The sequence below is a fragment of the Sturnira hondurensis genome, unplaced genomic scaffold (genome assembly GCF_014824575.4).
Source record: "Sturnira hondurensis isolate 20B ecotype Veracruz unplaced genomic scaffold, ASM1482457v3 Scaffold0002840, whole genome shotgun sequence".
Taxonomy (NCBI): domain Eukaryota; kingdom Metazoa; phylum Chordata; class Mammalia; order Chiroptera; family Phyllostomidae; genus Sturnira; species Sturnira hondurensis.
Genome location: NW_028075471.1, coordinates 11600728 through 11624603, shown reverse-complemented (window position 1 = coordinate 11624603; position 23876 = coordinate 11600728).

Sequence of the window (23876 nt, the reverse complement as noted above, 5' to 3'; positions counted from 1 at the left end):
AGAAGCTAGACTCCTTTATAACCTCACCATGGAAATGACATCCCATTACATGTGCTATATTGTTTGCTAGAAGTGAGTCTCTAGGTCCCATACACACTGGTGGGAAGTGTTTATATAAACAATATATAAACTTTCTAAGCATTTTTTTTATCAATCACTTTGCAGTTAGGAACTTCCATAAGAATAATAGAAATGTCTCCCTTTGACAAAGGTCATATGTCAATGGAGGTATTTTTGTCACTTGCTAATGCACTCAGTAACTTCATTTGAAAAGTGAACTCTGCAATACTGTATAATTTCAAACACTTTTCTAGCAAAAATGTATTACCTTTAATTAGACTGATTTAAAGCTGTTAAGATTCTTGTCAGAAATAATTTTTAAGTGGATGTGTCAGGACATAAACAGTAGTTGTCAAGTGAAGAAAGTGATAATTTGTGCATGTTCTGTCTGGCTTAGGAGCAGTTGGGTCTTTCAATATGGAGCATTTGTGCTTATAATTTTCTTTGTAAAGGCTCTGCTGGCAGTTAGGGATTCAAATTGTCAGAATGCTATTGTTTGTGGTAAATATTTGTCTTATGCTAGGGAGTTAAATTTGGTTCCTAGCCTGTAACATAGGCAAAAGCTTCACTAAGAAGAGAAAGCATTTAAGCAATTCAACTCACTAGTTAATTGCTGAAACACATAGTATGAGCAAGGAATTCTGGGTGACTACAAGGTAAATAATAATAAGAATAGTGAAGACCACTCTTTGATGAAAGCAAATCAGGTTGCCTAATGCACTTGAAAAAGATTGAATTTTATTTGCAGTCTCTTAAGGCTATTGAAGTATTTCTTATTTTATATTTTTAAATTAAATTTATTAGGGTGACATTGCTAAATAAAATTATATAGGTTTTAACTGTACAACTGTATGACACATGATCTATATATTGCATTGTGTTCCCCACCCCTAAAGTCAAATCATCTTTTGTAACCATATATTTGGTTACCCTTTACCCTTTACTATCTCCCCATACCCGTCCCCCTGGTAACCAGCATACTGTAGTCTGTGGCTATGGGTTTCAGCTTTATATTCCACGTCTGAGTGAAATTATATGGTTCTTAGCCTTTTTTGACTGATTTAATTTCCTTAGCATAATATTCTCATGGTCCAACCATGTTGTCACAAATGGCAGTATTTCATCTTTCTCATGGCTGAGTAGTGTTCCATAATATATATGTATCACATCTTCTTTATCCAATTATCCATGAAAGGACACTAGTTATTTCCATGTCTTGGTCACTGTGAATAATGCTTCACTGAACATAGAAGTGCATAAATCTTTGTGAATAAGTGTTCTCAAATTTTTCAGGTACCTACCCACTACCCCGTTGCTTGGTGGTATAGTAAGTCCAGCCTGAAATTTTTTAGGAGTCTCCACAGTGTTTTCCATAGTGGCTGTACTAGTTTACATTCCCATCAGCAGTGAATGAGGGTTTCCTTTCTACAACCTCTCCAACACTTGTTATTAGCCATCTTATTGATAAACTACTCAGTGTAGTTTTTATTTGCATTTCCCTAACTGCTAGTGAAGTTGAGCAGTTTTGCACATATCTGTTGGCCATTTGTATGTCCTCTTGGGAGAAGTGTCTGTTCAGGTCATCTGTTCATTTTTTAAAATATTTTATTTATTTATTTTTAGAGAGGGGAAGGGAGGGAGAAAGAGGGAAACATCAATGTTTGGTTGCCTCTCACATGACCCCCACTGGGAACCTGGCCCCTGCAACCCAGGCATGTGCCCTAGACTGGGAGTGAAACCATCCACCCTTTGCTTCAGAGTTCAATGCTCAATCCAGTAACCCACACCAGGCAGGGCCTCTGTTCATTTCTTATTTGGATTATTTGTTCGTTTGGTGTTGAGTTGTATGAATTCTTTATATATTTTGGATATGATACCTTTGTCAGAGCTGTTGTTTGCACATACCTTATCTTGTTCAGTTGGTTGCCTTTTTGTTTTGTTGGTGGTTCCTTTTTTGGTGCAGAAACTTTTTAGTTTGATGTTGTCCCATTTATTTATTTTTGCCTTTACTTCCCTTGTCTTTGGGCTCACATTTATAAAATCTTCTCTAAAATTACGGTCCATAAGTTTAGTACCTATGTTATTTTCCTATGTAATTTATTGCTTTAGATCTTACACTTAGGTCTTTGATCCATTTTGAATTAATTTTTGTATAGGGAGACAAAATGTAGTCTACTTTCATTATTTTGAATGTGACTTTCCAAATTTCCCAGCACCATTTATTGAAGAGTTTTTCTTTCTTCCATTGTATGTTTTTGGCTCCTTTGTCAAAAACTATTTGCCCATATACATGTGATTTTATTTCTGACCTCTCAATTCTGTTTCATTGGTTTGTGTGTCTGTTTTTCTGCCAATATCCTGCTGCTTTGATTATTGTAGCTCTGTAGCATAATTTGAAATCAGGTAGTGTGATACTTCCATTTTTTTCTGACAATTGCTTTGGCTATTTGTTTTTTTGTGTGTGGTTCCATACAAATCTGATGATTTTTTGTTCTATTTCTTTAAAAATGTCATTGAGATTTTGATGGAGATTGCATTAAATTTGTATATTACATTGTGTAATAAGGACATTATAACTATGTGATTATTTTGATCCATGAACACAAAATACCTTTCCACTTCATTAAATGAATCTTTTTCAATATCTTTTAATAATGCTTTGTAGTTTTCAGTGTATAGGTCCTTTATACATCCTTTGTTAAAGTTATTCCTAGGTATTTTATTTATTTTTTGCAATTGCAGAATAATTTTTTTTCCATTTCTTCTTCTGAAATTTCATTGGTAATATATAAAAATGCGTTGAATTTGTGTATACTGATTTTGTGTCCTGCAGCTTTACTGTATTTGTCTATTCCTCCTAATAGGGATTTTTTGTGGCATCTTTAGGGTTTTCTGTATAAAGAATCATGCCATCTGCAAAAAGTGACACTTCACTATTTCACTCCCAATGTGGATGCCTGATTGATCTGACTAGGACTTCCAGTGGACTTCCAGTGCTATGTGGAACAAGAATGATGAGAGTGTACTTTCTTGTCTTGTTCCTAATTTTAGTGGAAAAGCTTTCAGTCTTTCACCACTGAGTATGATATTAGCTAAAGGTTTGTTATATGTGGTCTTTCTTATGTTGAGGTACTTTTCTTTTATACCTACTTTATTGAGTATTTTAGTTATAAGTAGATGTTGTATCTTTTTTCTTTATTTTTATTGTTCACATTATTACATATGTCCCCATTCTTCCCCCGACTCTCACCTGCTTCCATCCAGCTCCCATTTCCCCCTTCCCTCTGGCCATCACCTCACTGTTGTCTGTGTCTATGGGCTATACATATATGAATATGTTCTTAGGTTAATCCTTCAGATGTTGTACCTTATCATACGCTTTTCTGCATCTATTGGTAAGATCAAATGATTTTTATTCTTTGTTTTGTTAATGTGGTATATTACATTGATAAATTTGCATATGTTGAACCATCCTTGTTCCTCTGAAATGAGGTTTTGATCATGATGTATTATTGTTTTTTAAATGTATTGTAGTGTTCAATTTGCTAGTATTTTGTTTAGGATTTTTGTCTTTATCAGAGATATTGGCCTGTAGTTTTCCTTTTTTGTGTGTTATTATTGCCATGTTTTGGTATTCGGGGTATGTTGGCCTTATAACATGTGTTAGGAAGTGTTTGCTGCCTCTTCTTAATTTTTTAAAAAGAGTTTGGAATGGATAGGTATCACATCTTCTTTGAATGTTTGGTAGAATTCAGTAATGAAGCCATGTTGACTTTCAAAAATAGACTTTCATTTTGGGGAAGGTTTTGATGATTGTTTCAATTTCCTGACTGTCAATTAGTGTATTTAGATTTTTTAATTCTTCATGATTCAAGTCTAGGAAGGTTATGTATTTCTAGGAACTCATCTATTTCTTTTAGGTTATTGAATTGGTGGCATATAGTTTTCCATAATATTCTAGTATGATTCTTTGCATTTCTGTGTTGACTGTGGTAACTTTTCCTTTCAGTTTCAATTTTTTATGTATGAGTCTTTTCTCTTTTTTCCTTGTGAGTCTAACCAGTTCTTTTTCAATTTTATTAATAATTTAAAAGAACCAGTTTTTAGTTTTATTAATATTTTGCATAGTCTTTTTGTCTTTTATTTCATTCAATTCTGCTCTAATTTTTGAAACTCTCTTCTGCTGACTTTGGGCTGCTTTTGTTCTTCTTGTTGTAATTCTTTAAGATGTAATGTTATGTTGTTTTTGAGATTTTTCTTGTTTTTTGGGATAGTTCCCTAATGATATAAACTCTCTCTTATTACTCTTTTGCTGAATCCCAAAAGTTTTGATATGTCATATTGTCATCCTCATTTTTCTCTCTGTACTTTGACCTCACCTTTTATTTATTCTTCCATCCAGTCTTTTTTCATAGCATGCTATTTAATCTTCACATTTGTGTGGGGGTGTTATTTTCTTGTTGCAGGTGATTTCTAATTTCAAAGCATTGAGGTCAGAATATATGCTGGCATGATTTCAATCTTTTAAAATTTGTTGAGGCTAGTTTTGTGACCCAACATATTATTCATCCTTGCGAATGTTCTCTGTACACTGGGGAACAATGTATAATCTGATGTTCTGAAATGAAAGGCTCTGTAAATATTAAATATACCCACTTGATCTAATATGTCATTTAAGGCCAATATTTCTCTACTGATTTTCTGTTTGGATCATCTATCTAGAGCAGCCAGTGGAGTGTTAGGTCCCTTACTATAATTGTGCTTTTGCCAGTTTCTCCCTTTTGTTCTGTTAGTAGTTGCTTTACATATTTTGGTGCTCCCTGATTGGATACATATATATGAACAAGTGTTATGTCTTCCCGATGTAGTGCCACCTTTATCATTATAATATGTCCATCTTTGTCTCTTATTAACTTTGTCAGCTTTAAATCATTTTGTCAGAAATATGTATGACTACACCTACTTTTCTGTGGATGTTATTTGCTCCAAGAATCATTTTCTAACTTTTCACTTTGACTCTACCTTTGTGTTTGCAGCTTAGATGTGTCTCTTGCAGACAACAAATGGTTGCGATTTGTTTTTAGATCCAATCTATACTCTGCCTCTTTATTGGTGAATTCAACCCATTTATATTTAGGGTGATTATTGATGTATGAGGATTTCCTATAGCTATTTTATCTTATGTTTTCTGGAAACCCAGTGCCTCCCCTTCATTGGTGCTTTTCCTTTGTGTTTCTGTCTGCTGTTTTTGTTTGGTGGCATTCCATACTCCCCCCCNGACAGCAAATGGTTGTGATTTGTTTTTAGATCCAATCTATACTCTGCCTCTTTATTGGTGAATTCAACCCATTTATATTTAGGGTGATTATTGATGTATGAGGATTTCCTATAGCTATTTTATCTTATGTTTTCTGGAAACCCAGTGCCTCCGCTTCATCGGTGCTTTTCCTTTGTGTTTCTGTCTGCTGTTTTTGTTTGGTGGCATTCCATACTCCCCCCCTTTGTTTCTTTTTGTTTTTAAAAGTGTGTGTCTCAGTTTTGGGTTTTTGTGTGCTGTTACCATTATGTTTATGAAAAAAAAGTTCCAAATATACGGTAGTCCTTTTTCTTTTAAATGCCTCTGATCTCCATCCTCCTTTGTAAATTCAGACCTTTACCCTTTCACTTTTATGTTTTTGTTGTCATAAATTATCCCTGTTTATGCTGTAAGTTTGCTGCTGATCTTACTCATAGTTTTGTGACCTTTCATTCTTTGGTTCAGGTAGAATTCCCACCTTGAATATTTCCTGAAATGGAGATCTTTTGGTGATAAATTCCTTCAGCTCTGTATGTCTGGAAAAGTCTTTATTTCTCCTTTATATCTAAAAGATAACTTTGATGGTTATATTATTCTTGTCTGGTAATTTCTCTCTTTCAGTAGTTTGAATATTTGATTCCATTCTGTTCTAGCTTGTAGAATTTCAGCTGAGAAATCTAATGATAACCTATGGGCATCCTTTGCAGATTACTTCCTTCTTTTCCCTGGTTGCCTTGAAAATTCTTTCTTTGTCACTATTTTTTTTACAGTTTTCATAGATATTCCTTGGAGAAGCCTTTTTGGGTTGAAGTAACCAGGTATTCTGTTTGCTTCTTGGGTTTGAGGATCTAGCTGCTTCCATAGGTTTGAAAACTTATCATCAACTATTTGTTTGAATAAGCTTTTCATTTCCTTCTCCCTTTCTTCTTCTTCTGGAATAGCCATTATTCTTATACTACTCTTTCTGATGGAGTCAGGTGATTCCTGTGTACACATTTTATTTTTTTATGTTCGAGTCTCTCCCTCTTCCCTCTGCCTTATTTCTAGATTTCTATATTTGATATCACGACTTCTTTCCTCTATTTGTTCAGCTCTATTTCCTATACTCTTTACTTCATCCTTGACAATTTTTACTGAGTCCTTCATCTCAAGAATTTCTATTTGATTCTTTTTTAAAGTTTTAATATCCTTGGTAAAATATTTGTTTTGTTCATTGATTTTGTTTGTGAGTTCATCAAACTACCCATTTGTGTTTTCTTGCATCTTGTTGAGTTTTTTGTTAAAGAAATTTCAAGAACTGCAATCTTGAATTCTCTTTTATTAAGTCATGTATTTCCATGTCTTTAATTTTATTTTCTGGACATTTTAAATTTTCTTTCTGAATATCTCATTATCTTGGTAATTCATGCTATTTTGGGGATTCCTTCTCTGTCTAGGCATCTTTGTATAACTGATACTTTTCTAGTAGATTAAAACAAGTGTTTCTGTTGCTTTCCAGTAGATGGCACTAAATCACAAAGTTGGGTTTTGTTTTGTTTTCAAGCTCTGTTGTACTTCTCTGGCTTTTCAAATCTGACTGTTCTTGTAGGGGAACATAGTAGGTGATGGGCCTCCAAATTCATGCTAGTGCTATCCCCTGTAGCCAGATGTTGCTGGTAGTGCAACCTTGATTTTTAGGGGTGGGGCAAGTTAGGGGAACCCAGCTGTCTGCTTTGCTGCTTTGCCTCTTTGCCTTGCCAACAATGGTAACTAGTGGACTCCTGTGGTGTACCCCCTGCACTTCCACTGGCCTTTGGATTCCTCCATCTGGGCTGCAGGACTGCAGCCACGGCTTGATTCAGCTTTTCTCCCTTACTTCCCTGTTTTCCTCTCACTTGCACTTTTAGGTGTCTCAATGCATGGATCTCTCAAATGTGTTTGTGCATTGAATAGAGAATCCTTTGTTGAATTATAGTTATTTAAATTATTGAATCTTCAAGGGGAGAGACCAAAGGATCTCTTGCATGCCATTCCTCTGATGTCACTCTGGCTGTTGGTTTCTTAGGAAGCTTTTGTTATTAGGCAGTGAAAAAGGAGGATTTTTACCTGACTGCTGTTGCTGGGTCCCTTACTAGTGGCACTATTGACATATTGGGTCACATAATTCTTTGTTGTAGGGGGGCTGTGCATTGTAAGATGTTTAGTAGCATTCCTGGCTCCTGCTCACTAGATGTCAATAGCTCTGCTCTCCCCACTCCAGGGGGACAATAAAATATTCTTCCAAACATTGCCAGATGTACCTGGGCGTAGGGGAATGGGGTGGGCAAAATCACAGCACTATGGGAATTAACACAGGTTTCAGATTAGGGAATACTAAATTAACAACAGGTAATGTTATCTTACTTTTATACATTGCATTAGTAAATATGGTGTCTTTCCTCTTTATCCAGAAAAGCAGTTTCATTTGCTATATAAGATAATCATTAATTCTCTTATTTAACGAGTTAATAAACATTCATTTAGTGCCTACTGCACACAATGAGCTTTATCAATGCATTATGAAAGATACAAAAATGATACAGATTTTTGTCCTTAAGAAACTTGAAGTCTGAGGTGGGAGTAGGGATTTAGGTCATGTACACACATACCTATAATACAAGTAGGGAGCACTAAGTATGATGAAAGAAAGAAGTAAAATTTTAGGCAATATTTTAAAGGAGAGGAACTCCAGTTATGGGTTATAAGTTCATCCCTGAGCTGGGATTCTGAAATTTGACTTCAATAAGGTGAGGCTGACTGATAGTTTGGGATATGAGAGTAGTTTGGAGTTGGAGCTAAACCTCTGGAAAAAAACACAAATCAAATGGGGCTGGACAGAGAGATGGAAACCCAGTCTGAAACCAAAGATTTTCAACCAGAAATAGGAAGATGGAGGAAGTGCATTTCAAAGCTGCAATGTGGAAGAAGTCTGGGGAAGTTTTCTGAAACAATGATACCAGTATCTGGTCCTTTTTGTAGGAAACTGCTAACTATTACAAGGTACAGTAGGAACTGTAAAAGCATTAAATTGGTTTGATGGGAGGGAAGCCTTCTAACTGAACCAAAATTATTCTTCCCTTACCTGTGGTACCCAGTAACTTAGCCAATCTGTATGGAAAACAATTCCAAGCCAAACACAGTCAGTGGAACACCAGCTGTCAGAGGGTCTTGTTTTCACGTCCCTACCCCTGGCCGGCTGAATGCCCAGTGTCTCGACAATCAGAGCTTCATTGTTGGGGTGAACCTTTCAAAAAAATGGAAATACTTCCAGAGATGGCATTATTATCACAGATCTCATGGTGTTATATTCCGAAATTACATTCCAAAGATTATTGATAGGTATTACCTTAAAGATTTCTATCAATAAACTAGTTTTGAAATACCAGGTAAAACACATTAAACACTTTTTTTTACTGCAGAACATTATGAATGTTAAATGGAAGAATATAATGTAAAATATTTCCTAAGTTTAATTACAAAGACTGATGTAACATGTCATGAGAACATGGTCTGTGCCACATGTCCTGCCTGGCTATGACTGGATTTGTAAAATAGTGCTGTTGTCAACCGTCTGGATTTTTAGTGAATAGGCTATGGCTGGAAAATATTATTTACATGGGAATATTCACAGACCTCTTTCTCCTTGATCAGCTAAAGAAAATGTTGCCTTTGCCAGCTTAGTTCCATCACTTCTACTTAACCAACTGTACTTCTTTGTTGATCATCAGCTTCTTGGGCTTTATTATATATTACTGGGAATAGTAAGTTCTGCAGACTTCAGCTAAGTACTCAAGTAAAGTCAAAGAGTAAATGGTAGGAAGAATAATGAAAACATTAGGGGGAAAATGCACAGTGGAACAGATTTGGAAAGCAGCTGTTAGTCTGAGCAGGGCAGGTGACTATCTGGAGAGCAGCCTTCATGTATCTCACTCAATGTGTGAGAAAGAGTGGAAGCTTGGTACAAGAATATTTTCCCGGGTATTGTAAGAATAATTCTTAAATTGGTGTTTCTACTTATCAAACTGTCGTAAACATTGAAATTGCTTTTTATATATTACTTTTAATTGCCAAGATAAATTTCTTCAAATATGAAAATGAGATTAGAAATGGGGATTTCATTAGGGAGAACATTTTGCAAAGTATATGATTCTCTAACCACTATGCTATACATCTGAAACAAATACAAAATAATATTAAATGCAAAGTCTAACTGAAAAAAATTAAAATTTTTAAAGAACTTTACTAAGAGAAAAGACCAAAATAAATGGAAAGATAGCATTAAAAAAGTGGGGGTTTCAAGTTGGACCCAAAAGGTCTGCCTTCTTAGGGGTTATTACAGGGAATATTGAATGGGAAATAGAGATTGTACATGAAGGTGAAAGAGGGTCAGAACATGTGAATATCCTGGAAATAAAAAGCTTAATGGGATGATCTGGTGAATATCTGTTATTTTTGTCTTTCCACTCACCTCCTTAGTACCACAAACATCTTCATCTTCCTAGGAACTAACTGTTCCTCTTCCGCCCCATGTTTTTCTAAGGAGCTGCCAATCATAAGACCTAGTCCTGTGGCCACATGAATGGAACACAGGTAGGCCTGGCCCACCATATTAATCTGTTTTGTTGTCACAGGATTAGCTCATGACTCAATTCTGGACAATCAGAATCTTTTCCTGCTATGGAAAAGAGATGCTCTGGTGTGATTAAGTAGGAATGATGGAAGCTTGGAGTTGTCTGCATTCACACTTTTTTTACCATTCCATCGTTCAACCTGGCCACAAGAAAAAAGCCAGTCTATAGCTTAGAAGGAAAACATTAAGTAGACTCTGAACTGTAAGATGGAGAGAGATGTTGAACATAATCATACTAAATTACTGAGCAAACTGAGTCCTGTTTACCTTTGGATTTCCCTACTATTTGGACCAATCATTCCAGTCTAGCTTAACTAATTTTAGTGTCTGTCATTTGTGAAAAAAGGAGTCTCAGTGAATTACTGAGCAATGTTCTCAGTGCCTTCAGGATAAAGAGGTGTAGGTGGCAGCAATGAGGGAGAAAGGCCATGAAGATGAAGAGAGAAGGTGTTGCTATAAATTTTGTCAGCTGTATTTGCTTAGAGCAGAGTCTGACACCGTGAAGAGGGCAGAGGAATTGAAAAGAGAATGTGGACCAAGAAGTTGATTTCTTCTCCTCACCAGGAGTTGGCTACCCTCCTGATGAGCTGGATTTCTTGGATTTTTTTTTAATTTGAATCACTTAAATTTGTGCTTTAAAGATGGATCAACTCCCCTCCCCCATATGTTTCATCACTCTAGTCAGTATACTATATTTGGGTGAAAATAGACAAGCCCACAGTTTTTGTCAGTTGTCTGTTTTACCCATTTTTTCATGCTTACAAGAGGCTGTAGGTACAGAGAAAATACGGTGCTTCTTCATGATACACCTGTCACAGCACCTGGGCTGTGGACATGAGCATGATGAAATAGGGGCAGTGTGCCTACATCTGGATGAGCATGACTCCCATAGTGTCAGTGCAAGGGACTGTGTTTCATTCACTGGGTCCCCTAGATTCTTGCACGTACTCCCCCTATGATGCCTCCAGAAATTCAGTTCATGCTGCATAAATTAATGTCTCACTTTGGATCCCTGTGAAATGCAGTAACTAAGCAGATGGTTGGGTTTTAGTAGGAAGCATTTGAGTTCTTAGAAGACAGAGACTTCAATGACTTTTCAATGTGAACCTGAAGCACAAATGAGAGTACTACATCAGGTGGATTCTTTTCTAGTTATTTAATTACTCCATCTTTCTGTAAAAAGAAATTTCCTGTGCAGCTACCCCTGGTCTTAGCTATCTCCCTTCTTGTCTCTTCCCTGTACACCTATAGGGTTGATGTAGTACAAACTCTAGCTGAATTAGAAATCCTTGTGTAAGGGCAACTGAACTGGGAAATTAATTTACTCTTTGATTCATGTTCTGGGCATGAGGTGTGCATGGCTTTCTGGTGCCCTCTCCACAAAGGGGTAGCAGAAGGTTGTGGTTTTGGTCAGTAAACTCATGAACTTGGCAGTAGTGTTGGGAAACTTCTAATCAATTTTTTTGTCTATAAAAAGGCAGTGGGCCTTATGTGCTGTGGGGACTTGAATTTTAAAGTAGTTAATACTACTATGTATTGTTTGAAGAAACTTGAGGTATGCAGCCAAGTGAATGGACGTTATGTGGGGGACTGATATGATAATGATGATGACTAATATTTATGGAACACACTCTATGTAAGCCATTGTTTGAAGCACTCTAACATGTTCTCATTTAATTGCTATAACAACTTTATGAGGTTGCCAATATTTCAGCTGAGGAAACTGAGGCTCTGAGATAGAGCTCACACAGCCAGGGCATAATAGAATGATAGTTGGGTCCAGATCTTCGTGACTCTTGGAGCAGATTGAAATTCAACCAGCGAATGATAATTTTGGTGTGCTTATCAAGGGAAACATCACCTTGCCAGGCTACTTCTGGATGTGCCCAAGCCTTGGTTGGGGGTTATTGTCAGAGAGGTTGTAAAGAAAATTCTTGTACACTGACCAAAGAAGAAAAGTTGAAAACTCAGAAGGGAAAGGCAGCACATGGGGATGACCTAGGAATTTGGACAGGTAAGATAGGGTCATACAGTATTAGAAGGATTTGGTGTCTTAATCTTAAAAGTTTTAGGAAACATTTGAAAGGCTTAAAGCTAGAGGAGGGACTGGCCTTTTTGTAAGATTATACTGGCTTTACTGAAAAATGGATCTAAGTGGACAGACGAGATCAGCAAGAACTTTTAGGAGGTCATTCCATTGATACTGTTGACATGGGAGAGCTAAGCATGGCTTGACCTAAGATACTTGATTAAAATTAAGTTGCTGATTTAGGCAATACCATCCCCAGATGTCTACCACACTCCTTCTCATCTCTCCTGCCTTAAATTCCCTCCATTGCTCACCAGTTTGAGTTGCTTAAGAGAACTTGGGGAATTTTCTGAAGAAGCCACTCATCAAATAGGGCAGTCAGGGAGGATTAGGGAAAATAAGGGACTTAATCCTGTCCTTCAATAGTGATGTCTAAGTGAAAGCACAGTTAATGTCTTTGAGATGGAGGAACGCAGGTTTGACTTCAGGTCTGCCGTAAGTGGGAGGTGGAAGGATTGAAGTTATCATCTGTTTCAGGCATCCAGGAAAGTAGAAAAGCTGTGCATTGAGAATCAGGAGACTCTTTTTTTTAAAGATTTAATTTATTTATCTTTAGAGTGGAAGGGAAGGAGAGAGGGAGAGAAATATCAATGTATGGTTGCTTCTTGTGCATCCCCTGCTGGGAACTGGTCTGCAACCCAGGCATGTGCCCTGACCGGGAATTGAACCATGATCGTGTGGTTTGCAGGCCCACGCTCAATCCACTGAGCTACACCAGCCAGGGCACAATCAGGAGACTCTTATTTTAAACTATGGGAACTTGTTTATGTCACAATCTCCTGAAGCCTTAGTTGTTTTGTCTAGAAAGTGGGAATAATAACAATTCTTGTATACCCTTTGTTTCTCAGAAATTCCTGGAAGTATCTGCTAAAATGGCTTATGTGGAAATGTTTAAAAAGCTACAGATCATTTTATACTCATTAACTGCCATGTCCAGTCATTGATATTGATGGATGCAAAGGACAGCTCCAAGGGGAGAGCATGCTTATTTTTTAAAATTTAAGTTTTCTCAAGTATCTGTAAGTCTCATTCCAGGATCTAAGTGTATTTTTCATTTTAAATAGCTTTTAACAGCTGGAATTTCTATTTGTAAAAGCACTACTGCAGAGTGCTGAGCACTCTGACTTTGGAGTACTACAGATATAGGTTCAATTTTATCCTTGCCACTTGGTGAGGTAATTTAAATTCTGTGAATCTCAGTTTCCTCCTTGCAAATTGAGTCTATTGATAGAACTGACCTCATAATCTTGTTTTTAGGATTAAAGGAAATATTTCATGGGAAGTTGCTAACACAGTGGTTAGTCTATGTGAAGAACTCACTAGATGCTAGCTCTTGCTATTTCTATCTACTTTAAATTTTACAGGGCCCCCTTCAACTGTATTTTCTCATTTAATCATCCTTAAAAAACATTTTATTTTTATTTTTGGAGAGAGGGAAAGGGAAGGAGAAATAAAGGGAGAAAAACATCAATGTGCTTTTGCCTCTCACATACCCACAACTGGGGACCTGGCCCACCCACCCAGGTGTGTGCCCTGACTGGGGGCACAAACCAGCCACACTTTGGTTTTTAGGCTCACAGTCAATCCACTGAGCCACACTAGCCAGGGGGCTCATTTAATCATCCTTATCAATAAGGTGTGTGTGTAGGGGGTCTGATTATTATCCATCTCAATTTATCCACTTAGGTAGGTTTTACATGGATATATAAGGGGTCCCCACCTCATCCCCATGTTCTCTGGGAAGTGCTCTAGGGGAGGGACTCAAATGGGGGAGGGGAGGAGATGGCTTATTGGTGGAAGGGATGACAATGAGAGCAAATGGCATTAGGCTACGTCAAAGTCATGTTGTTCCCAGGCCCCTGAGCACCATGACACTGCAGGGAAGTTCCCGCTGGCCCTTGTCTCATCACTGTTGCCCTTGTTACAGCCCCATGGGAGAGCTTGTCTGGGCTCTGTCCCGAGGAGATGCTGACGCACAGCCCTGTGAGGTACCAGATAGTTCAGAAGTCACACTGGGCACAGTGCCAAGCTGGGACTCATGATGTCACAGAAGAATCTCAGCACTTGAAAGGCTGAGAGAATGCCTTTGCCAGCTATACCCTGGAGTCAGAAGGGGATTTGGCCTCCAGAAGGCACGTTTTCACTCGAGTCTGGAGCCTGTCAAAAATCAACACTACTTTCAGCAGTTACGGATTCATTCTGCTGAAAGTGAGGAAAATGTTAAAGGGGACATCTCCTTGTTCTGAGCACACTGCCAATTCTCTCCAAGCAAATGGACTAAGAATTCTCCCCATTATTAAGGGGCAAATACACAGCTCTGCCTTCTCCCATCTGACCTGAGGTTCTCTGCCTCCTTTGCCAGAGCCTAGGATGTGGATGGAGCAAAACTGTAGGGGGAGCTATTTTGTTTTGATTATGGAGTGTAATCTTCCTCTACAAGTGAGCAGGATATTAATATTCTCTCCATGTGTTTCTTTTGGAGAAAAACTTCGCTCTCGGGGGCATTAAGAAAATGCCACAGAAGGAGGCCTGGCTCACCATATTGGACAGGTCATGTAATATGTATCAATATAAATGCAAATTAAGAAACAAGACACACGCTCTTCTAATTACATTAAATGGTATTTGAGCATTTGGGGCATAAGGAAAAAAAAGCACAGGTGTTGAAGACCTGTGGTCAGATCCCAGCTCACCTAGTGACTAGCTAAGCAACCATGGGCAAGTTGATTCATAACCCTATAAAAAGAGGAAAGTCTGTCCCTAGGGTTCTTATTTGGGTTTAATTTGACAATGCATTTAAAGATCAGCCACTAGTAAGTGTAGTAAGTGCTCAACAAATGACTTCTTTCACCCTCCTTATTTCTCCAGGCTGCCAGATATCACACTCATTCATACCCAAATTTGCTTCTCTAATTGGTTTTTTTTTTAGCTTTTTATGTGAAAGTGTGATTAGGTTCACACAAAAAAAGGCACATACTCAAAATTAGTTATGCTGTGAAGCTAAGTATCCTCTTTTCATATCTTTTCTAGGATGGTTTGAGGCTGGATTTTCCACAGAACAATGCTGAATGCTGTGGGGAACCATTTGTGCTCAAGCACAGGTCCTAGAGAATGTAATGACAGAATCAGTGGAGAGGCCTGGACTCTTCAGTGACTTGAAATTATTCTTGAACCAAAGTGCGTTTCCTGGTGTACCATGAATATACAGCTGTGGAAGCCCAAGGACTGCTCAGCTCCTTACTCAGAAATAACAGTCTGTTCAGGTTAAGTCTCCTTCAGAACCCCAAGGCCATAGTTACAGTAAGGCAATTTCTCTGCTTGCAACAAAACAAAGATTGCTTTGGAATCCATTTTGTATATCACAAATGGGGCTTACTACCTGACCAAGGAAGCTACTAGTAGGAAAATAATATATAGAATCAAGGAAGGGGAAAAATACAGACCCACAAAAGACTAGTGACATATTACAAGGGAAAGTCTTCTGAATATTCTTTTATTTCCTGTAGTGCGGGGCCCAGGCATCTGAGCGAGGAGCTCTAGTCTCTCAGGATATTCCCTCAGTTTATAAGAAGCCTGGCTAAGAGGTTGCTTTCTGATTTTTTTCTCCAGCCACAAGTGGACAAGAGAATTCCATATTTGACAGCATCCTAGTACTTCCTTTGTTTAACAAAGGCATCTTAATTTTTCCATGACGGTAACACTGAAGTTACCTCAAGCCCCATCTTAAAATAGTTATTACACTTAGAGGTATTATTAGCATAAAGCTGGAAGGAAACACAGAGACAATTACTCCAGTTCCCTCATTTTATTTTGAGGACCAAAGTGAGTGCCTTCTCCAGGCAGCACAATGACTAGGGTCAGGGCTGGGCCGAGAACTCAGATTAGTATTTCCGCACTGATGCTCTTAAATATAATCATTTTAGTGCCTCTTGGTAGTAGAAAACTTAGAGTATTAACAGAGGTTTAAATAGAAGAGAATATTATCAGATAGGCATACTGTGAAAAATCATAACCCACAGAATGTTAGAAAGGAGGACTGCAAAGATGATGGAGGTTACACGTTGCAGTCAAAGAAGATGTGGCAAAGAGAAATGGGGTGACTTGCAACAAGCTTACCATGGATGGACTCAAAATTTGAACTCATATTTGGCCAGTTAGATACTGCTAGTTAATATCTTAATTTCTCCTAGTTAGAAATTGAGCTAGAGTTGACTAAGGGTTTCACTGGACTCATTTGTGTTTAGAGAGTAATCTGAGGGATTTCCTGACCCTATGTTAGTGGTCTGTGAGGAAGCTTGCACGTTAGGAGTATGTGGGAGAGGCTGGAAATGGAAATTATGTCTAGCCTGAATAAAGAGAGTTCTCCAACCCTCTTCTCCATTTCCGTATCACATGGGGGAATAGATTGGCATACTAAGAAGTCTCTTAAGTATATTTGAAATAGGTGTGTTATTGTGGTGGGGACTGTGTTAAGCTTGAGAGGTCTATTATTTCTTTTTTAAAGATTTTGTTTATTGATTTTTAGAGAGAGGTGAAGGGAAGAAAAATGAGAGGTAGAGAAACATCAGTTGGTTGCCTTGCATGCTTCGAACCAGGGGTCTAGCCCACAGCCCAGGCATTTCCCTGACTAGGAATCAAACTAGCAACCTTTTAGTTTGTGAGATGACGCCCAACCCACTGAGCCGCACCTGTCATGGTGAGAGGTCTATTATTCTCTTGCTACTTAACTATTGTAGAAACTCTGCCTTGCAACCTGAAAGAGTGTTTATGGCTCCTCTGATTTGTCTAGTGGTAGACACAGACAGACAGCCCCAACAGAGCCTCTCTCCAGCAATTTCCGATTCGGCACAATGATTAAATTAGTTAGCTTTGGAGAGATGAGTTGGAAAATTATATAGACTTGTGATTTGAACCCACCATCTTAGGGGTGCAATAATCAGATATGTGTCTGTAAACCATAAACAACTCTGTGGAAACAGGGATCAATGATTGAATAAAGATATCATTTATTCTTTCTCTTTTTCTAGTTGTAAAGGATACTCAAGCCCTAATTTTTCAGTGTCTCCATGAGGATTCTTACCATAAAGCCAATACAGTGGAATACAGAGCAGACATGGAGTTAAAATGGGTCTTAAGATCATTTGGATCCAGAATCCAGTTCCTCCTGAAGCCAACTGCTACCCTGGAATTAATTAACTTGTCAACTTTTACATGAACTTGAAGCTGCCATTAATTGCTTTGTTTTGCAGAATGCCTAGCCAAGCTACAAGAAAAAAGAGAAGCATAAAGTTGGCTACATTTTGACTGTAGTTGTTTATTTTTGTTTTGTAAAAAAATGTAAAAACTCTCAGAAGGAATTATACCTGGTGACTACATTCTGATCATTTTGAAGAATACACACACACATACACACAGTTATTGTGGTTCTAAAAGAATTAGATATGGAGAGAGTTTGCCAGAGTAAACCTTAAGAAAAAAGTCTGTAACATGAAGTGGGGTATAAATGATCAAAATAAAGAAAAACAAACAAAAAAGCCTGAAATATCTAAGTTTGAGGTTGATTTCATTTGCCAAAAGCTCTGAGCAGAAGCTTTGGGAGAAGATGGCCAAAACCACAATAAAGAAAACCTTACTTGGGAAGGTATGCATAGAAAAGCATACCTTCCAGAGGTATGGGAGTTGGAAAAGCAACCCCCATGGAAACAGAAAGTTTCTCTTCCAATGTAGAGTCCTGAAATTGAAACTCATTGTCTATACTAAGCCTGAATTGAACCCCTTTGTTGATCCCTAAACTAATCAATAATCACTGTGATCCCAGGGATGTGAAGCTATTATTTGTCAGACTTGAATCACATGCCTACCTCTGGAGCTATGGAGATGATGAACACAACTCTATTGAAATTATGGAAAGGGTGGTACAAGAAAAATCAAGATGGAAAAGATGAGAGAATGGAAGTCAAGCAGGTAACAACAGAAAAATCCAAGCTTGAGTTCTCTCTCAAGTAGCCATTGCATAGAAATTCAAGTTTCTTTAATGACATACTTCCAAGTGAAACACTATTACATAAAATAAACATTTCTGTGAAATTTATAAAAAACATACCTGTTTCTCAATGTCAGAAATTTCACGCTAACAGAAATAATACTGATTAACACTGAAAATGTTAGAAACCTATAGAACACTTTCGGTTCACAAGGATAATTCTGAGAAAGCAAGGACTGAATACTGTAAAACCATAAAGACTTCAGTTTCAGTTACCTGTTACATGGCCTTATTATGGACTCAGGAATTCCTTTAGAGTGCATTAATATAAATAATTGGCCCAACCAGAATGGTTACTGGAATCATTTTGCCCCCTTACAAGAAGCTACCTTAAAGAGCAAATGCATAATTGTGTTTATTAAAAGATTTGGGTTTGGTAATTTTCTCATTGCATTTTTCTTATTCTTTTCATAAAATGTTATGTATAAAGAACTTATTAATTTGAAACTCTTCCTTTACATCTAGAAAATGCATTGCATTCATAGATGAAGATGGATGCTCACAATAAATACAAAGCATGTGGAAGTTAAATGGGTATTACTGGATACGTGCACTGTCGGAAGAAAATAAGATGGTGGTCATGTCATTGACTTCCCCTTCTACTTGATACTTCACCTTCACAAACAGTTGAACAGGCCATCAATCATAGCCTACATTTCCTTTGTAGTGAATTGGACTGGTTTTAATTTGTTGACTTGATATAATGTTTAGTATTCGAGTCAAAAGGGGCATCAGCAACAAAAATGACATCTCTCTCTCTCTCTCTTTTTATAAGATTTTTTTTCTTAAATACAGGAAGTTGTAAAATCTTTAATGGCAAATTTTATGAATTCTTAAGTAATACTATAAATGATGCTATTCTATTGAATAAATGCCTTAAACATGAACCAGAAGATTAACTTTTATAGCAAATTGTCAATCTTTTACTCCTAAATCATGATGAGTAGTGAAATTTTTTTGTTTTGGCTTTGAAGTTACATTATTCTCTTTGTTCAGTTATGTCACTCAGAAAGAGATTTTTCTTTCCAGCTGAGCTCTGTGTGGTTTCCTTTGGGTAATTAACATTTCTCTCCTTTCCCTACCATGCCATTACTTTGTTATTATCTCATTCATCAAGCTCCAAATATTTCTTTAAAATTCTCAGGGGCTTGACAGGTTAAACTCTATGCCATTATTGAAGATATTAAATAACATTGAATAACACATTCTAAAAACACTTCTTCAGATTTTCTGTTATATTTTCAGTAAAATGTAATTACATTTGCATTTTTATTTCTTTAAGAGAGAGAGGTCATTCAGAATCACTTGCTAAAGCTCCCCACAACAGGTTTTTAGACAAAAAATATGGTTTAAGAAAGAAAAAAAAATGAATTTCCTAGATGCATTACATAGTAGCCACTGTCAACAAGAATATGAGCTTAAGTGCACACAAATATTTGGCGAAGAATGTTCATGGTTGCCTTATTTGTAGTGGCTAAACAACAAAAATGAGAACACTTAAATTTCTAAATAGACAAGAAGTTATATTAACCATTGCGTATGATAATATTATGTAATATTTAAAAGGATGAAGTAGATTTATTTGGACTCATAAAATAAAATTCATGAGAAATTATTAGGAATAAAAAAGCAATTACATAATTGTTGATATACTAAAATCATTTTTTGTAAAATATATGTCTTTATCTCATATACATTTGAATGCATGCAAACTGTTAAGTGTAGTTACCCCTGAGCAGTGGGAGTTGTGGGCAATGACTCGGGGATGGGGGCATTTGCATGTTACCTTGACATACCCCTGATTTTTTTCATGATAAGCATATGTAAAGTTTTTTAAATGCACGTGGACAAAAGAAAATAGGGTATCAAGCTCTCACATTTGATCAGTGGAAGAACTGAGCTGGAGATATGAAATGACTTTCTCATGGTAACACAGCTTATTAGAGCCAGAGATTGGATTGGATTTCAGGTTTTTGGACTTCAACCTCTGTATGATTACTTCTATACCAGATTGGCCCTCCTTATATTAACTAACTGGAAAAAATTTTTTAATCATCAATACCCACATCTTTGAAATCAAACAGAAATGAAAAACCCCACAAGCACCCCATCACAAAAAAAACCTAGGTATTTAAATTTGATAGGTAGGATGTACTTTTCTTTACAATATCCAGAAATGTACTTTCTTATATAAATTAGAATTTGATACTTTCCTTTAGTTTTTGAAATAAGTTTTATTATCATCTAGTAAATAGGATAACCCTAGTGCAGGGAAGAAATATCTTAATTAACTGAAAAGGTAACTTTAGTAATCAAATCAGTCTGCAAAATAGAGAGGAGGGGGATTAGAAGGATAAAAGGGAAAACTACATTTGTGCTGCTTTGTGTAGTAGTGTAAGCAGGCAGCACTAGGGAAAGTCACTGTGGCACAGTTCTTCCAACAAAGGTGTCACTGTAGTGATATCTATGAATCGACTTTACAAAGACCATCATCCAGGTGGGCTCTGTTGCTTCTACTTTTCACTTGTTCTCCTTCACTCCTTTCTCTTCGGTCACCCACAAAAAGTTGCTCAGATAGGTGATTCAGTACTTATTGTTTTCCTACAGTCCTGCTTAAATTGCAGACATTTGAAGTTATTACACTGTTGATACTCTCTGGGGTATCTTAACTCTGAGGGCTGAGAAATGAACCGTAGCAAGTGAGGGGGAAGGAGATGATCCAAAGAATAGGGAGTTTCTGAGTTAAATGTCAATGCCAGCCAATCATCAGTGCCCTCTTCATTACCAGGCACCGATGTCCAAACCTATAGAGAATTTTAATGAGTTTATTTGAGCCAAACGGAAGAGGAAGCACAATTGCAAAGAATTGAGAAACTTCTCTGGAGAATGGCAGTTTTGCAGTTTGTTTTATACATTAGCTTCAAAGGAAAAGGAGTAAGGGATTTACATGAAATCCCTTGGTGATAGATTAGGGAGGTGGGAGAAAGCAAAGCAGAGAAAGCTTGGAGACTGAATAAAAAGTAAAATGGAGAGATATATACTTCTTTTACATTGGTGGGTACAAGATAGATAATAATTAACATGAAGAGCACATAGAGATGGTATTCAGGGAACAAGGTACCAATGAGGTGTTCCATGGTCTCGGCTCTAGTGCATGGGTGTGTCCTCAGGAGTCTGGAAAAGGAGATGGCTCTGACATTTCAAAGGTACATTGTCTTATACACAAAAAGACAATAGACAGGCTCACTTAAGGTAAACACTGATCTTTGTCAAGGAAGCTACAAGCCTAGGACATGACTACCCACCATGACTCCCTATAGTTAGGAATTTTTATGTTCAGACCATCCTGTGTGGTTACTTTCTGTCTCTGAGTTTGTAAGGCCTGCCATAATGGTCTCCCCTGAGTTTGTCAGACTTACTATGTAGCCCCCTTTTTGTCCACAAATCTAATCCTTGTCACCATCAGAGCTATCATTTACTGGGCATTGACTAGGAACCTGACACTGGGTTGGGCATTTACATAAACTTAGCTTCAGAACAACCCAATAGGATCGGTACTGTTGTTATTCTTATTTGTATACAGGAAGATTGCAGCAAATGAGGCCTAGGTGATTTGTTCAAGGTCACTTTGGCTAAGGACTTCCTTGCCTTTTCTTGGAGAAAAATTGTCTTCTCTCAGGTTTCAATCTTAGTGTAGGAAAACAGGCCAAGGGACCATAAATTCATCATAGAAGTAAAATCCTCCAACACTTCTTTTCCCCATTGTGTTAAGCTTATTAGTATTTAGGGAAACTCTTTGGCTTTCTAAAAACATCGATTGATTTCCTTGTGTGAGGAGATTTACAGAGATAATTTGTAGGCCTCAGATGCCATTGAAACACTCACTGCCTTGTCAGGAAGAGGAAAAGAAAGTTTGTGAAAGGAAAGGCCAAGTAATGTCACTATTTGGCCTCATTTGTGAAATGGATAGCTGTGTTCCTGGCACCGTGAAAGATGCCCCAAGCCATCTGAGAGATGAAAGGGCTTGTCTTGAAACAAGGTTTTCTGGAAGATCACAAACCAATCATCTCATATGTTAGTGTAGATAAAATAAGAGCTAAGAACTATCAGAATCTTCTAATTGAAGTTCTAATTGGGATTTTAACAGCATGAGGGAAATTACCCCTGCTGTAGTCTTTGGAATTGGTTCTTCTTATAGGAAGGGGGTCAAATTTTTCTATGTCTTCATTATAAACTTCAAAGATATACAGTGATTGGGGTGTTTTTATCATGCCCAGCCTTGGTATCCAGGCATACGTGCTAGATTCTACAGTCAAAATTCTTATCTGTAGCTCTGGGCTAATTTTAGTATAAATAGCAGGGTTGTCCTATTTCAGGTGCCTATTAAAATGTCATTCAGCAATTAATTAGCTGAATCAAAAAAGGAACATAGTACACCATATTTCTGCCTCAAAGCTTGTCTATATCAAAGTTGAGAATCTTGCTTCACTCCTATCTCACTGAAGCATATACTAGTTTTGTGCCTGGACTATAAATACAGTAGTAAGTGTTGCTCTGTGGATATATCTGAAGGGGGTAACTTCTGCTGCCCTCTCGCTGATAGCATCACCAACTGATTTTGGAAGTGATAAGATGGATTCCTTAGGGCCATCAGTTATGTATAATGTCAAGAAATAAAATTATATTGAAATGTTGCTACTTCATACAGTAGTTTTCACAAATGTTTAAATTCTATATAATCTTGAAAGTTGAATTTTAAGTGCTCTTCTAAAATTAAAAAAAATATAGACTGAAAAAAATGTATGTATTACTATTAGCAGTGAGATATTTTTCCCCTTCAGTGAATTTGGGAGTAATCATTGAGATGTTGCTATCACACTAAAGGGTTAACTTTTTTTAAGAACAAGTCTGAAAGGGTTTATTTTTTCAACACTTTTCCCTCATCTATGGTAGCTGCCTCGACATGCTTCATTTTGGTAGCACAGCAGTTGAGACATCCTTCTGGCATGGAAAATTCACAAAAACAGGGATTCTCCCCTCTTCACTCTCAACAGTTACTACAATGAAGAAATATAATTAAGGACTTGCATACTTAATATAATGAAAATAACATTTCCAATTCTGTTTGGTTCTGAACTTATAGCAAGCAAAGGGAAAAGAACCTTGCAAGTACAAAGATTGTGCTGTGTCACTTGAGAAAAAAATTCCATTACTTTAGGTTAATTAGCACATTAATTTTTTTTTATTTTTTAGAATTGGAATTTTTTAGAGCAAGTGCTATCCCACTTGCTCACTTCTTATTAAATGCATATTTCAAATAAACTGGCTCAGGTCATTTCTTCTTCAATCATTCTTTCCAGAATTCTGGAGTAAGAATCTCATTTAAAAAGAAAAAAGCATTGGGATAACTTCTGGAATGGTGCAGTTAGGATATCCAAAATTCATCCTCCATATGAAAAATGAGGAAACTGGCAAAAGCTGTCTATATCAATTTGGGGGGAGTTCCAGAAATTAACTAAAAGTTTTCAATATCTGGAAAGTGTTTATTCAAGATAAATTGCTGATTTTGAGAAGAAAGAAGAGCAAAGTAGGAGGGATCACAATACCTGATACCAAACTGTATTACAAGGCCACTGTGATCAAAACATCCTGATTCTGGCATAAAAACAGACACATAGACCAATGGAACAAAACAGAGAGTCCAGAAACAAACCCAAATCTCTACAGCCAATTAATATTT